The sequence below is a fragment of the Balaenoptera borealis genome, assembly GCF_965194805.1.
Source record: "Balaenoptera borealis genome assembly, chromosome: 3".
Lineage (NCBI taxonomy): Eukaryota > Metazoa > Chordata > Mammalia > Artiodactyla > Balaenopteridae > Balaenoptera > Balaenoptera borealis.
The window spans coordinates 111132135-111147858 of record NC_138866.1 but is presented as its reverse complement, the minus strand read 5'-3'; the positions used below and the strand labels follow the sequence as shown (position 1 = coordinate 111147858).

The 15724-nt window shown below is 46.2% G+C and overlaps 1 long non-coding RNA gene across 1 annotated transcript in view; it reads right to left on the bottom strand.

Annotated features, from left to right (window-relative positions):
• Positions 1-5849: 5849 nt before the first annotated feature.
• LOC309624857 overlaps positions 5850-15724 on the bottom strand; it is a 38793-nt gene continuing 28918 nt past the window's right edge. The window contains exons 4-5 of the long non-coding RNA XR_014242171.1: positions 9878-14417; positions 5850-8612 (exon numbers count right to left, since the gene is read on the bottom strand). This is a non-coding gene — a long non-coding RNA (uncharacterized lncRNA). The remainder of the gene's footprint in view (positions 8613-9877; positions 14418-15724) is intronic.

The following is a 15724-nucleotide window of genomic DNA, read 5'->3' as shown; positions in this document are numbered from 1 at the left end:
TCCTCAAGACAGCCAATACTTTTTTGGAAAAGCTTTTTTCTCCTGCCCCCTTTCCCCCTCTCCTCCCTCCGCCCCCTGCGCCCTCCCCGCTGCTCCCGCGGGGGCCGCTCGCCCATTCGCTGCTGCCTGCCGGCCTCCCAGTTGACGGTGGATATGACTATATATGGGGACCCGAGCAGCCGAGGCGGCGGCCGGGCGAGGCCTCCCGCCTTCCAAACCTGCACGCCAGGGAGAGGGCACCGGGGCCTCGCGGGGGCCGAGCCGCGGCCGAGGCGCTAAGCTCTGCCCTCCGCCCTCCGCACCTCCTCCTCCCAAGGTCCATGCCCCGCCTTTAGGGTCTCCCGCCGAGCCGTCCTGAGTCACAGGAGGCCGGAGGAGAGGGGCAGGTAGTGGATGCTCGTCGCCCCCTTGAGCCGCCAGACCCGGGCGCGCTAAGCATCAGGCCCCGTACCCGGCGCCCGAGCCCGTGCGCTCCGGACACCCGCCCCGCGCTTCTCCCGGCAGCTCCCGGACTGCCGGGTATCGGCCTGGGCTCTCACGTTCTGGAAACTCAATTGGAGCAGAGAAAGGAAGAGTTGGGAGGAAGGCCTGGGGTGCTGCTCTTGAGACTTTCTCTGCTGGTACACGGGTCAGAATGTCTGAGAATCTGTCTTATGAGGTACCCTGTCCCCCAGAGGACGGACAGTCGTATACTTTAGGGATATAGGACCCAGTTGACTCAGTTCTGCGTGTGCCTGTGTACCATACTTCCGCAAAGGGTGGGGTGAGTTTGTTGGTGTGTAGGCGGGTGCATTAGAGTTTAAGGGGAAAGACCCTTGAGTTTAGACTCAGGCAACCTGATCTTTGGTCTCTATCACCAGCAGCTCTGTGACCTTGACAAGTGACTTAGCCTCGGCGCTGCAGTTCCCTCATCTTTAAATCCAGGGGTGTAGATGATCCCTGAGGTACTTCCATATCTAACTTTTAATCATTTTTCTTACACTGATTTTAGGGAGTTGGTCTCTTTCCATGTTAGGCATTCAGGTACTAGGTTGCCAAAATGTGGGATAAATGTTACCCCTGCCAAGTCCTTGTATCCACAGCTATAACTCTGGGGAGGGAACAGGCCCAGTTCTGTAGAGTCAGCTCTGCTTAGAGGCAGGAGGATCTCCCTGTACCTCTTGCTCCTCCCAGCCCCCATTGGGGAAAAGCCTGCTCTTCTCAGAGCTTTGGTGGGAGGGGAAGAAAGGGGCTGCCCCAAAGCCCTGCTTGAGACTGGCTGAGGCAGAGCTGGTGAGGGTCTTGCTAACAGTCCCCGCAGAATAATTCACAACCTGTACTACATGGATACCGAATATTCCCCGGACGGTATCTGAGCAGTTTAGGCAGGCCAAACAACTTGTAAGTCCTTCAGAGAACGATCAAGTTCCTCTCCAGGATTTTATCAGGTTTCTTTCACTAACCCAACTGCCCAGGAGGGGAAAAAAAATACCCTGACCTGATGGTCAAAACATTAGATTTGTGTGCATAGGCACTGCATGGCACAGAAATTCACCAGGACCCTTTCATCACCAGATGTGAACCCAGCCACTGGAGCACTGACAAAGTTCAAGGCTTATGGGTGATAAACAGATGCGTTGACCACAGGGAGCTGACTCCCCAGCTTGGAGCTCAGCATAGGGGGCATGAATAGAGACCCCAGAGTTAGACCCTGGGATCCAAACCTGGCCTGGCCACCTCCTTGCAGTGTGGCCTTAACCATGTTATAACCTCTTTAAGCCTCAGTTTTCTCTTCTGTAAAGTAGGTGTACAAATTCTTCCCTCGTAGGATTGTTACAAGGATGAAAATGAGATAAAGAATGAAAAGCGTTTTGTCTAGCACATAGCAAATTGCTCAGTAAATTGTGGCTGCTTGGGTGGCAGAGGGCAAGTCATTTCTCCTCTCTGGGCCTCAGTTTTCTCGTCTATAAAATGAGGCAACTGAACTAGAGAAACTCCTAGAGGGACCATATATTACCGACTTTTCTCCATTGTGCCAAACATCGCAGAGGAACGCGCTAAAGTTTCCTTAAGTGAACTGGTGTTACAGACAATCCATTCAGACATACCACTGGTGAGCACCTGCTGTACGCCAGGCAGGCACTAGGCTCCAGGATCCCCAAATAAGTAAGACATATCCATGCCATCCAGGTGTTCCAGCATGAGCAAGGTTATAAAAATTCAGAGGAAGAAATAGAAATGACTAGGTCAGAGTAGACAGATAAAAACTTCTCTGAACCGTGGTGGTTTTTAAACTGATTTTAGAGGAAGGATAGCAGTTAGAGTGGAGGGTATTGTATGAGCCAAGGGAAGAAAAGAGAATGTTTGATGGTGGTCCGACAGTAGGTTCACTTGGGGGTGAACTGGGACGTGAGACTGGAAAGATAGATTGGGGGGAGGGTGGTATATGGTGAAGGGGCTTGAATTCCAGGTTCAGACATTCAGGTCTTATTATGGAAACTGAAGCCATCCATTTCCCTTCCCCTCACTGCCCCTCTCACCTAGGGCTATGTTCAGAGGTCAAAGACTGTGGTGTCCAGTGTGGAAATGGAGCTGCACGAAGCTAATTTTTAAAATCCCTTGGTACCATATCCCTAGACTGGTGGGTTAACATAGCAGGTTAACTGGACTCAGTCATTTCCATTTCACTACTGTTGAGATTCTGCCCCATGAATCTCAACCAGCCAGACTCAACCCAGCTTCATGGACTGCACCATCCTTGACCTTTCTATTATTAAGGGCTAGGACCAGCAAAATATCGTGACTTAAACAACAATTTCTTCTGTACTGGACAGATCTCCTGGTCCCTGGATAGCATCAAGAGGGGTGGGCTAGCCAGCCATGGGATACAGTGTATATCCCCGTTCCCCACCTGATTGGCTGTGACTTAAGGACAGATCCATAGGCTAACCAGGGACCTAGTGTTGTGGCCTGTCAGGCAGAGATGGACTGCATCCCTCAGCTTCTCTTTCACTGTAGTTTGAACTAAGGAGCATGAAAAATATGAATCAATAGCTGAGGCTGCTGAAAAAAAAGGGGTTGCAATCTTGGGCCAGAGATGCCTTGTATGAGGGTGATTAAGGCTCTTCACAGATATTTGGGCTTTCTTCCCAGTCAGGTCTTGGTAGGATTGCACATCCCCACCCAATTAAGTTAGGTGTGGTCATTTGACTTTTTTTTTTTTTCATTTGACTTGCTTTGGCCAAAGAAATGTGAGCCAAAGTGACTTATGATGGCCACCATAAGAGTTAGTATATGCCTTACCATGTTCTTTTTCAAAGTTGTTGCTGTTCTGTCAGTCTGGGTTCCCAAGTGGCTGTGATAAGTAGAGCTCTCCCTCTCTCCCCAACTAACCCTTGGTGGACAGGTAGTATGAGTGAGATAAAACTTTGCTATTTTAGGCCACCGAGATCTGGGGGCTATTTGTTACCGAAGCATAACTAGCTTCTCCTGACTAATATACCACAATAGGCCATGTATCGTTTAAGTTATGAGGAAGCAGAGAAGTCTGGTTGTAGAGAAAGAGAATGGAGTAGACATATCAAGATAAACAGAAGCACCACTGAAAGAAAAAGACTGGGAGACGATGACCAAATCTCAGTTCCAGGGGTCCTTATAATCACCCCCTTTCTTTCCTGAGGTTACATGACAGAGTCTGTGTTCCTTGAAAGTTAAAAAACTGACCAAATCGTGGTGGTGTGGGAGCCTGCACAGGATCCTTGGTCCAGAGGTTCTGGGTGAACACCAAGAACGTCCTTGGTATTTCCAGGAAATTTCTCCTGTGCTTGGTATTCAGTCATCTCCCCATAAATGTTTATTGAATGACTGTTTCTTGGCTATTAACCATACAAGTGGGGCTTCCCTGGTGGCGCAGTGGTTGAGAATCTGCCTGCCAATGCAGGGGACATGGGTTCGAGCCCTGGTCTGGGAAGATCCCACATGCCACGGAGCAACTAGGCCCGTGAGCCACAATTACTGAGCCCGTGCGTCTAGAGCCTGTGCCCCGCAACAAGAGAGGCCGCGACAATGAAAGGCCCGCGCACCGCGATGAAGAATGGCCCCCGCTTGCCACAACTAGAGAAAGCCCTCGCACAGAAACGAAGACCCAACACAGCCATAAATAAATAAATTAATTAATTAATAAAAAAAAAGTTAAAAAAAAAAAAACCATACAAGTAAGCAGGAGAAACAGTATCTGGGAAGGAACCATAACAAAACTAGGCTCAAAAGACTTATTTCCACTCAAAATAGGGACTCTATGTTTTACTTTCTGAAGAATGAATATAAGTATTGTGATAGGATAGGACAAAGGTTCCACAGATATTTACTGAACACCTTTTGTGTGCAAGGCATTTAACTAGAGTTTATGGGATCAGGGAAGGTGGGTAAGGACATGTATCTTTTCCTCCAGGAAAAGCATCTATGTATATTGTAGGGTAAAACCCTCTTTTGGGGGGTCATTTAATATGTTTTTCCAACTATGTTACCATGGTCCCAAATGCTGCCTGGGCCCCCCTATAGCTGTGAGGAACATATCGCAGGTTTTCTAGGAGAGCTTTAATGTTACACTGTCCCTTTCCTCCCATTAGAGCACCCATACTTACCAGACTACATTTCCCAATATTTGGTTAGAAAAGAGTCAACATGAGCACAGCTTACTAATGCGGCACCTTTAACAGAAACACTCACTTGAATATGTACGTCAGGGTCTGTTTGTTTAAAACAACAAAACAAAAACCTAATTACCTGATAGTCCCACATTGCTTAGCAGCAATGCCTCTCTACCTGTGTACCATGACTCCTCCAGAGTCCACAGTGCTGACTCAAGCAGTTAAGGGAAAGTGAAGAATCTGTAATTAAGCTGATAGACAGTTGCTTCTTGCACTGGGTTTTGGAATGCCGCGTGTCATGTCCCATGGAACAAGATACAGCATGTTCTTCTCATACACAAGAGTGTTTTCTTTCTTGAGGGTTTGTGGTACTACAATCAAGAACCCGAGGAAAATATGCCCTGTTTCCAGGGAGGGTTTGGAGCTCTGAGAAAGGTCTTTAGGCCATTGTGAATGTCTTCCTTCATCGTTTAGTGACACACAGCTGGTCCTGATGCTGCAGCGAGGCCCCTGAGTACTCTTGCTACCTGGAGGGTTTGCACAGGCAAAATGGTTCTCCCAGTACAAAAAAAGGCCGTAAGTTTTCCTGCCTTACATCTCATCTTCTTTAAACAGCAGCAACTATGTATAGGTTTAATCGAGCCGACATGTGAAATTTAGCTGTCTCAAGAATGGCACTATTCCCTATGGATGTAAAGTTTAGAAGGCACCTTCAAGTTCATTCTCTCTTCCTCACAACCTCTTATGACAGCATCAGGTTGAGTGCTATTATCCTCACTCTACAGATGAGAAAACCAAAGGTGGTGATGACTCAAGATCATACAGCTGGGAGGTGTCTGTGCAGGAACAAGGACGTGGATGCCCCAGCTCCCAGCAAGGGCGCTCTTTTCATTAACCATTCCCATTCCAATTCGTTTTTATTTATTTATTTATTTATTTATTTTTGGCTGTGTTAGGTCTTCGTTTCTGCGCGAGGGCTTTCTCCAGTTGTGGCAAGCGGGGGCCACTCTTCATCACGGTGCGCGGGCCTCTCACTATCACGGCCTCTCTTGTTGCGGAGCACAGGCTCCAGGCGCGCAGGCTCAGTAGTTGTGGCTCACGGGCCCAGTTGCTCCGCGGCATGTGGGATCCTCCCAGACCAGGGCTCGAACCCGTGTCCCCTGCATTGGCAGGCAGACTCTCAACCACTGCGCCACCAGGGAAGCCCCCAATTCGTTTTTATATGAATATTTGATTCCATATTTAAAAGCAACACATTATAAGGTGAAGAGGAGAGAGGAGAGGGGACCACCAGAGGCCTTTTCTACATATGAACATGGTTAAAAGGTGACAGTCATGAGACTGGGACTGAAGGAGTGTCTCACCCTTCGTGGGCCAGCTCAGGACTGCAGCCCAGGCTTCTAAAGGCACCTTCCTTCTCGGCTGATGGGAGAACCTGGTGAAAAAGGACGGTTGGGCCAACGCAACCTTGCCTACTCTCATGTTTATGGCCCAAGATTGGACAAGAAGGACATCTTCACAGAGATAGGCAAGTACATTCATTTTGTTCTAAGGGAGAGTTTGAAGTAATTGTGAGAGACCTACATCTCTTTTTTTAAAACTTTTGGGTCAGCAAAGGAATGAGTCACCAGTCAATCCAGGCCGTATGTTTGGGGGAAAATGAAGACAAAATATGTGGTCAGGACAGCATCTAGTGCTTCCTCAAGCCATAGCCTGGGCAGACATGAAAGCATCTACAGGCTTCCAGAGACTTGAGCCAGCCTCAGGAGCCATATCGAAGCTTTGGAATGGTTTTAATCATTGCTTCCTGGCAATGCCTACATTCTTTTCTATTGGATGCCACCTATTCATTTTTATATTTTTATACTTGGTTCTCAAGTTTCCACTGATGTCCTTAACAGGAACATATGTGAAAGTGATCTCTGCAGCCTCCCAAGTGGTGAGCAGAGCTCCACGCTTACTCTGCACACCGTGAAACCTGATGAAAAATACCTTGGATGTGGACAACCCCGGTGCCTCCTACTGGAACTGAGGTCTGCCTCCCACCCATCCAGGCTGTAGGAGGGCCGCTGAATTAGGTCAAGTCGAAACCGGGATTTCTAAAATTTTGTTCCTGTGCCTATGTCCACCCACTGCCAACAACTTCGTTTTCAGTTGAGATGATTTGGTTTGGAGGCCTAGGGGTGGATCTAGGATACTGAAAGTAGGCAGTGAACTTGCTTGTTTTTGTAAAGACCCTTTCTTGCCTGACTAGCAAAATCCTTCTCTCCAAGTGCTTTCTACTGGGACCCTGGCTTCTCCTTAAGAGAGCCTGTTCTCTTGATTTAGTAGAAATTGCTATTTCTCAGTAGAAATGCATCTTTGAGTATGTTTTCTCCAGAGGACTATTTCCACCACAGTAACTTCAACGGAGGAGGGAGCCAGACCTTTCTTGCTGCTTGAGGTGAAGGAAACTCTCTGTTCTTTTTCTAAGGTCCTGGCACTGGAGGAGGGAGCTCCGGCTGCCAGCCGAGTTCCAGAAGAGGCTGGGTATTTTTAGCATGGCCTTCTTTACTTCCCAGCACCTGCCATGATCTGTAACCCAAGGGGCTACTTAAATGCCAGTGAGATGACTGAGGACAAGACAGCCTGAGCTAATGTCCTAAAATACCACCCAAGGGAGGCTTTTCTTGCGGGAGACATGGCATTACCAGCTCTGTTCCTTTTCTTGTTTCTCCCCAAACTGTGGAACTGCTACAGATCCTGGCTGAGGTGTGTGACATCTGCCTTGGGAAGAGGTTGGAGAAAATCACTGGATCCATGTACCTCCATGCCAGCCAGTTTAGTTCTGATGCTTTTACTCTTGGCTCCCAACTTTAATCCTTCCCTCTACTGTTCATGCCAAATGGAAGCAACAAGAGAATGTCTACACACATTTCCCTGAAGCAAAATCCTCTTTTGATATCTATGAAAATATGTGAAGATAAGAGACAAAACCCAGCTAATGTTCTAGATCAGATGGTGACAATGCGGGTGCAAACGTCTTTCTCACAGCAGATATAACTCATTGAATTCATTATCCCCTAAAGATGAAGCAAGTTGGAAATAGAAATAGGTTCTTAAGAAGCCTGATACATTTGTGGAGGACAGTTGCAGCATGGGGCATGAAGGATAATGGGAATGTTTTAGGATGTCTCTAATCCTGGAGTTTGATCTCAGCCCATACTACCCACTGCATTCCTTGGTGCCACTGTCAGACACACAATAATGAGCTGATAAATTCTAGGGCTAGCTCAGTGTGGAAGTTCTTATGTGCCTCTGCTGACTTCTCTGACTATTCTAAATTTTCCCAATGCCTGTTCATAAAGTTAAGAGCTTATTTCAAAAGGAAGTGAACCAGAACTTAAATATTTAAATGAGTTTTGTCCCCGTTAAAGTGGTCAGTTTTCATTTAGTTGAGTGAAAAATGCAAGCAGTGAATCACACATACCATGATACAATTTAGTAAAAAATGATATGTTTGATATATATAATACATATGCATAATGTATATGTATACACACAAACATAAAAAATTTTGGAAATTTGCACATCAATCTGATAATTGAATTCACTTCCTCTGGGGAGAGAGGAGGGGGTTTAGGATTGGATATGGTGGTCAAAAAGGAGTGTAGCCATATCTTTAAGGTTTACTTTGTATAAGTAGAATCTTTTTATGAGTTATACAATTAAAGTGTTAACAATTTTTTATTTTTCTTACTGTTGTTTTAAAATATATTCCTGAGTGGATCACAGAAAATTCCAGAAGTCTTATCACTGCCCAAGTCTTTCAGAAGAAGGAAAATCCACTTTGGCATGTACACAAGCCAAAGCCACACAGAAATTAAAAATCAATTAAAAAATGGGGAATTCCCTGGTGGTCCAGGGGTTAGGACTTTGCACTCCCACTGCAGAGGGCGTGGGTTCCATCCTTGGTCAGGGAACTAAGATCCTACATGCCATTCACTGCGGCAAAAAAAAAAAAAAAAATCAATTAAAAAATAAAGTGGTCCAGCCCAGCATTCTGGCCTTTCCATGAGATCCTTTATTTCTAAGCCGCTGCTTGTGGCAAACTCAATTTCAAGCTACCCACTGGAACGGTTGTTAGTGCTATTTTACAAGCCACCTAATAAAACGAGTTTCATTTCTTTACCATTCTGTGTTTGGACCGAAAGCAACATGCCTTCAGTTCGATCACTAACCAAATTTGCCAAACCTGGTTCCTGGCAACTTAAGAATGTTCCAAAACAGCAACTTACCTTCAAAGGATAAAGATTTGCCTCGTGAGGCAAAGTCAAAAGAATGTGCTACCGAGTCTAAGGGAATAGAGGCTCCAAATGTGGAGCTCAAAAATACTTTTGGAAAAAATGCAAATAAAAGGATATATAGCAAAATATTGACTATGGTTTCTTCGATGATGGAATTATAAGAAATTTCTGAAATGCTTTCTGTACTTTTCAAAGTTTCAAAAATGAACATGTTTTATTTTTATAATAATAATTAAAAAATCAATGAATTTCAGAGACTCCTTTAACAAAGGACTCCGGCAACAATGCTTTATATGTAAATATGAGACCCTCCAAAGGAACAATGTGAAAGGAACAGGGCTTATAACTCTGAATTACCTGTTAGGTTCCTTGCCATATTCTGCATGTGTCCTATTTCACAATCACAGGCTATTTGTGTGCTTGTCTTAATGCCTCTTCTAGCAGGAACACTCCTTGAGTACTATCTCTCTTCCCCTAGCGCCCAGCTTAGGACTTCCACTGAGTCCCAAGTAATAATAGCACAAATAATAATAGCAGCAGACTCTTACTAGACTAGGTTGAACAAGGGTAGGACTTGAACCCAATTCAGACAGGCACCAGAGTTTACCTTCTTAACCACTAGACTATATCACCCCTGCAAATGCTTGATGACAGTAGACCCACAACACGTTTATCTTTTTAAATTTTTATCCATTTTTTTATACATCTTCATTGGAGTATAATTGCCTCACAATGCTGTGTTAGTTTCTGTTGTATAACAAAGTGAATCAGCCATATGCATACATATATCCCCAAATCCCCTCCCTCTTGAGCCTCCCTCCCACCCCTCTAGGTCGTCGCAAAGCACCAAGCTGATCTCCCTGTGCTATGCTGCTGCTTCCCACTAGCTAACACATGTTTATTGAGTGAACAAATGTTGCACGGCTGCATTAGAAAAGTGCAGTCGCAATAATTTGTACTTACACGTCATTAACAGCAATAGGAAAGCCGGCAGTCAGCATCTTCGCAGCTAAGAGAAAAGAGAAGACAAAGATCACTCTAGCCTGTTTTCACCTCTGCTCGCTCTCCATCAGCCTTGCCGTCTGCACAAGGATGGTGAACACATGGCTGCAAATGATGTGCTTCCCCCAGGTGTGTGGGCGGTGGGGAAGCCATTACTCATGTCCTTCTGTCCTCTGCGGAAGCTGGCATGGCTTGTGACTTCTCAGTCATCAGCCAAATTCCTCCAAGGCACAAATGCTCTCTGGATTCCTGTGGACTCAATGTGACTGTCTCTTGGTACTTGCTGAGCTGCTGGGCCTGGGAGCCCTGGAATTGCCAGAGACAAACAGAAGCCCCAAGAAGTCACAACTCACTCAATGAGCACCCCTGATCCGGGGCAAGGCCAGGCCACACACGAGCTCTCTTGTTCAACCCAACAGCCAAATGGGTCGCATTTCAGAACTCAACACTGGGAGACAGACTGCCTTGTTTGGGGGTGAAAATGCCTTCTTGGGCTTTGGCATCACCTAGGCTAGAATCTGAATAGGGATGAAGGCCCTTTAATCTCTCCTAGCCTCAGTTTCTCCTTCTGCAAACTACAGACAAGAATACCCACCTCATAAAATTTTTAGGAGGATTAAGTTTCATAATAGAACCATTGTGTCTGTTGCTTCCCATTCAACAGTCATGTGTGGGAAAATGATCAGCAAGTCCTGTTTACTCCTCAAAACAAACAAGCTCACTTGTCTTTCTACCAGATATGTCATTAGTATAAACCACTGATGAAAGAGGACATTTCTTGTCTTGTATTTCACACAGAGGAATCAAGGGTACAAACCTCTACTTGTACATTTTTTACGGAGTTGGAAAGTATTATTTGAAAAACATAGGCTTTGGAATTAGCCCAACCTGATTTTGTCATTTATTAGCTGTGTGACATTAGCCAAGTCACTAAACCTCTCTGTGCATCAGTTTCTTCAACTGAAAAATGAGGATAAATAATAGTACCCACTTCATCAGGTTGTTGTGATAATTGAGCTGATTAATGAATGTAAACCACAGTGCCTGTCATGTAGAAAGTTTCAATAAATATTACTCCCATAATTATTATGAATTTATCAAAAGGTCCAAGGCATGTGAACATGTACACATATGCGTCTTTGTGGGTCTGTGTCTAAAACATCAACCCAAACACATTATTATCACACCATTTGGGCTTGTCTTTTAGGCAATGAGCTCTTTTCTCTACCCCAAACTCTTCTCAGAACGAGGCTGCTCTTCTGTGACTTGGCCCTCAGATTCCTGTTCTCTTCCAGGCCACTTTGGTTATTTAACCAGATATCTCTTGCATGAAAATGCTGGGGAGGTGGGACCTTGAACCCCTACCAGAACCGTATCAGGTGGGGTCTGGGGGCAAATCAAGACCTAATCCCTTTCTGTTTTATTTTTAAACTTCTTATTGACATACATACAGAGAGGTACATATATCATATACATACGCTTCAACCCAATTTTCACAGACTCAGCAGTGCCTATATTGGGAATCAGAACATTCCAGAAGCCCTTTTTTCCACCTTCCACATATTATCTCCCTAAGGGTAACCACTACCCTGTTTTTGAACTATATATAAATCTGGTCCCTCATTTTGAGCAGCTCAGTGCCTATTTGTTTCTCCCTCAGATTTATGCTATGATTACGCTCCACCTGTTTTTGATTATTCATTCAAGCATCCAATAAACTTTTCAGCGGCGGCTATGTGCAAGGCACTGTTAATTGTTAATTAACTAAAGCAAGGAGGCAAAAGAAGTTTTGTATCTTGGTGGGTGTTTTTTTGCCATCTTCTTCACATGGGCCACCTCCTTGAGCTGTTTCTCTCTGGAATGAGATCCAAGTTTCCCATATTCTTCTCTCTAATCTGGCTTCCACTCTGGATGCTATCCAGGAAAGTGAGTCTTCCTGGGTCAAGATCCCAACAGAAACTGACCAGTGTATCAGATTTCCAATTCCAGAATTCCAGGAGAGAGTATCTGACTGGCCTGGCTGGGTCCATGCTTGGTCATGTCGACTGTGGCTGGAGGGTTAGGGACACATGATGCTAAAGGTTGTGGATCCACCCCTGAAAAGAGGGAGCGCTCCTGAGGAAGGGGGAGGGGCACGGCTTGAGGTTCTCAGGAGGAACTGTGGTCCACACTGGCCCCTTCCAGCTCTGATAGTCTATGATTTCTTTTTCTTCTCAGATGCAGATCCTTGGACCCAACGTCTAAACGGACTTAGTCACCCCCTGCACCCAAGGTGAACTGAAGCAATTAGATGACATGGCTCGCGGAAGACTAGGGCCAACGCTCCCCAAACTGCCCTCTGAGGGGCATTTCTGACTGCCCCTCAGTGTCCAGCTACTCGGCATGGCGGCTCTTTCATCTGGCTCTGAGAATCAGCTGTGGTTTTATAGACTCCCATGTTCTTCAGTCTCTCCCCCTGAGGAGGGGTGTCCCATCACAGCACAGACCTGGCCCCGAAAAACGAATTTCCTGGGTGCAGGGGCCGCCAACTGTTTATGATGATAATTATTATTGCAGAGCACTGGAGTTCCCGCCCAGATTCCAGAAGTCACCCACGTGCAGGAGCGTTTGCAACGGCACCCTGAATCCTGCATAACCTCATGGTCAGAGTAAAAGAGCATAAAGCTGGATGTATGGTCCCAACTCTGCTTGTATCATGTGTGGGGGGCGGAGACAGAGGCAGGGAACTGTGCTAAGTTTGCTTTACATACACGAGCCCACTTAATCCTTGCTGCAAGTCCAAGAGAGAGACGTTATTACTCCCATTTTTATGGATGTGCAAACTGAGGCAGAGAGTGGTGAAGTATAACACAAGCAAAGCCCAATATCATTTATAAAGTGCTTTCCTCCTTATTATCTCACTGCATCCTCAAGAAACCCCATTTTAGGGGCTTCCCTGGTGGCGCCGTGGTTAAGAATCCGCCTGCCAATCCAGGGGACATGGGTTCGAGCCCTGGTCCGGGAAGATCCCACATGCCGCGGAGCAACTAAGCCTGTGCGCCACAACTACTGAGCGTGCGCTCTAGAGCCCGTGAGCCACAACTGCTGAGCCCACATGCCACAACTACTGAAGCCCGCACGCCTAGAGCCCGTGCTCCACAGAGAAGCCACCGCAATGAGAAGCCCGCACGCAGCAATGAAGACCCAACACAGCCAAAAAAAAAAAAAAAAAGAAACCCCATTTTACAGATGAGTTGCTTATGGCTCAGTTTCCCAATTCTGCACAAGTCATAAGTGGAGAAGGTTGGACACAGACTCAGAACACTGACTCCCATCCCTTAAGGCAAATCCGCAATTAACTGTAATAAGAAGCAGATGGAGAAGAATGCCTTTAGATGATCCAGGTGAAATTCTGTGGCATTACCGCGACTGGTGAGCTCATATACAGATGGAAGAAATTGAGGAAAGATTGAAGGAGGAGGCGATATTTTGACCTAGTTCTTAAGAGTAGGCGGGCAGTATTAGACAAGCGTAATTGCAGGGAAGAACACTCCAGGAGAGCCCTAGATGAGCCAAAGCCTGGGGAGGAGTGTTCAGGAAATAGTGGGAAGTCTTTTGATGTACTGGGGAGACTGGCGGGCAGAGTGGGGGATGAGACTGGAATACCAGGGTGCCTCTCACCTGGGCCATGGTAATTGTCTCTGACAGGTTGGGACAGATGGGATGGTGGGTCGACAACACACAGGTAGAGCCTGTGACCTCAGAATCCCCTGAGTTTCCTTGGCTTCACTGGGTTCCTATGGTTAGGGACAAGGTGGGGGCAGCAGTTGGAGTGCCATATTATTTACAAGTGCTGGGGAGATTCAGCAACTTTCTAAAAGCAAGAACAATAAAACTTTTATAGACTGTTACAGAGTCAGTTGCCCTGTAAGGTAGAGTAAGATTGCGGGTGTGTGTGGGAAGTTTGCAGGTCAAGGAGGGTAGGGAGCAAGCTAGCGAGAGGTAACAGCTAAACATGGCTTCTTCTGGTCCCATGTAGGTTTCCACCTCCAGAGGCACAGCTTGTGGAAAGACAGCATCTCTTCACTGAGCCTCAGATTCCTCATCTACAAGATGGGAGATCATAATACCTACCACTCAGGGTTGCTGCAGGAATCCAGTGAGATGTACTGATGTGTCTTGGGACATTACTTTCACTGTTATTTTATACTATTATTAACCCTTCTCATGGGTGCATGGCTTTTCAACTAGAGAATAAAAGTCTTCAGGAGTAGGGGCCACGTCATCTATTTCTTTTCATCGTTGACAGTGCCAAACAAACATGCAACAAATTGTTTCAACAAGCAAAAGAGACAAATGTTTAGTGTAGTTTTTGGAAGTCTTACCTTAGTTCCTCAAATCATACTGAGCCAGATCTCAGGGAGCTGCAAGAAGCAAGGCGGGTTTCACACAATTCTTCGATACTCGCAAACCAAGCTGTGTTGAGCCCGTTGTGTGAGTTCTATTCCGTGGACCTTCTGCTCTAAAGGTGTAGATTATTTTAGAATCAAGAACATGGAAAGGTGATTACCAATTATCGATCATGTTATGAAAAATGAGGGTCTTGATGCTGTGAGCTCATCAGCAGAAGAATAGAGTTAATTCTCCCTTGAGCCTCACTGGGTAGGACAGCCAGCCTTCCTGTCGTTGAGCCCTGCACATCTTCCCCTGGGGGATGGGGATGGGGTGGAGGGTTGATAATGAACTGCTTCACTGTGTGTGTGTGATTCCAGGAGCAAGAGGAAAAGCATCTGGGCTGTTTTGGAAGATCCAGCTAAGAGGAAGGCTTGGTTGTCCTAGAGGAGAAGGGGACAGGGGCTTGGGGCTTGGGGCGGGGAGAGGATGGGAGAGCTTCATTTCTTTTTTAAAAAAATAAATTTATTTATTTTTGGCTGCGTTGGGTCTTCGTTGCTGCGTGCAGGCTTTCTCTAGTTGTGGCAAGCGGGGGCTGCTTTTCATTGCGGTGCGCAGGCTTCTCATTGTGGTGGCTTCTCTTGTTGCGGAGCACGGGCTCTAGGTGCATGGGCTTCAGTAGTTGTGGTGTGCGGGCTCAGTATTTGTGGCTCGTGGGCTCTAGAGCGCAGGCTCAGTAGTTGTGGCGCACGGGCTTTGTTGCTCCGTGGCATGTGGGATCTTCCCAGACCAGGGCTCGAACCCGTGTCCCCTGCATTGGCAGGCGGATTCTTAACCACTGCACCACCAGGGAAGTCTGAGACCTTCATTTCTGAGGGTGGGATGCTTGCTTGGATGCTTAAGGACCTTGGTCCAAACACCATACTTATGGAACTTTGGTTTCTGTCCCATGCCTGAGCTTGGCATGGTGATCATGGATATGTTTGTAGAGCAGCCCACCTTTGAATGGATCCCACAAGCTTGGACCAGGGACCCCAACAGTGACCACAACTACTTACTCATGGGTCATGAAAGCCCCAGGGAGAGGGCATAGGAACCGCCAAAAAATGACCAAAATGGGACTTTACACTGAGCTTGGTTTGTGAGGAATCAGAGTCCAATTTGATTTAGCTCAGAAACACTTCCAGTAATGACAATTCTTACAGCTCAAACAAGGCACAAAGACTTGTGCCAGTTAACAGCAATGAACATTGTGTAGAGAAATTGCTATAGAAAAACACTCTTGGGACCTGAACATTGTGTATTAAGAGTGGGAAAGAGAGTGCAAAGGTTGGCATGAAGAACTCAGGGACAATCTACCTAATATTTGGGTGATTTTCTGTAGGGGAGAGTTTACTTTCGGGAATAATGCCTGGAAAATTTGTGTCTGATAAATTT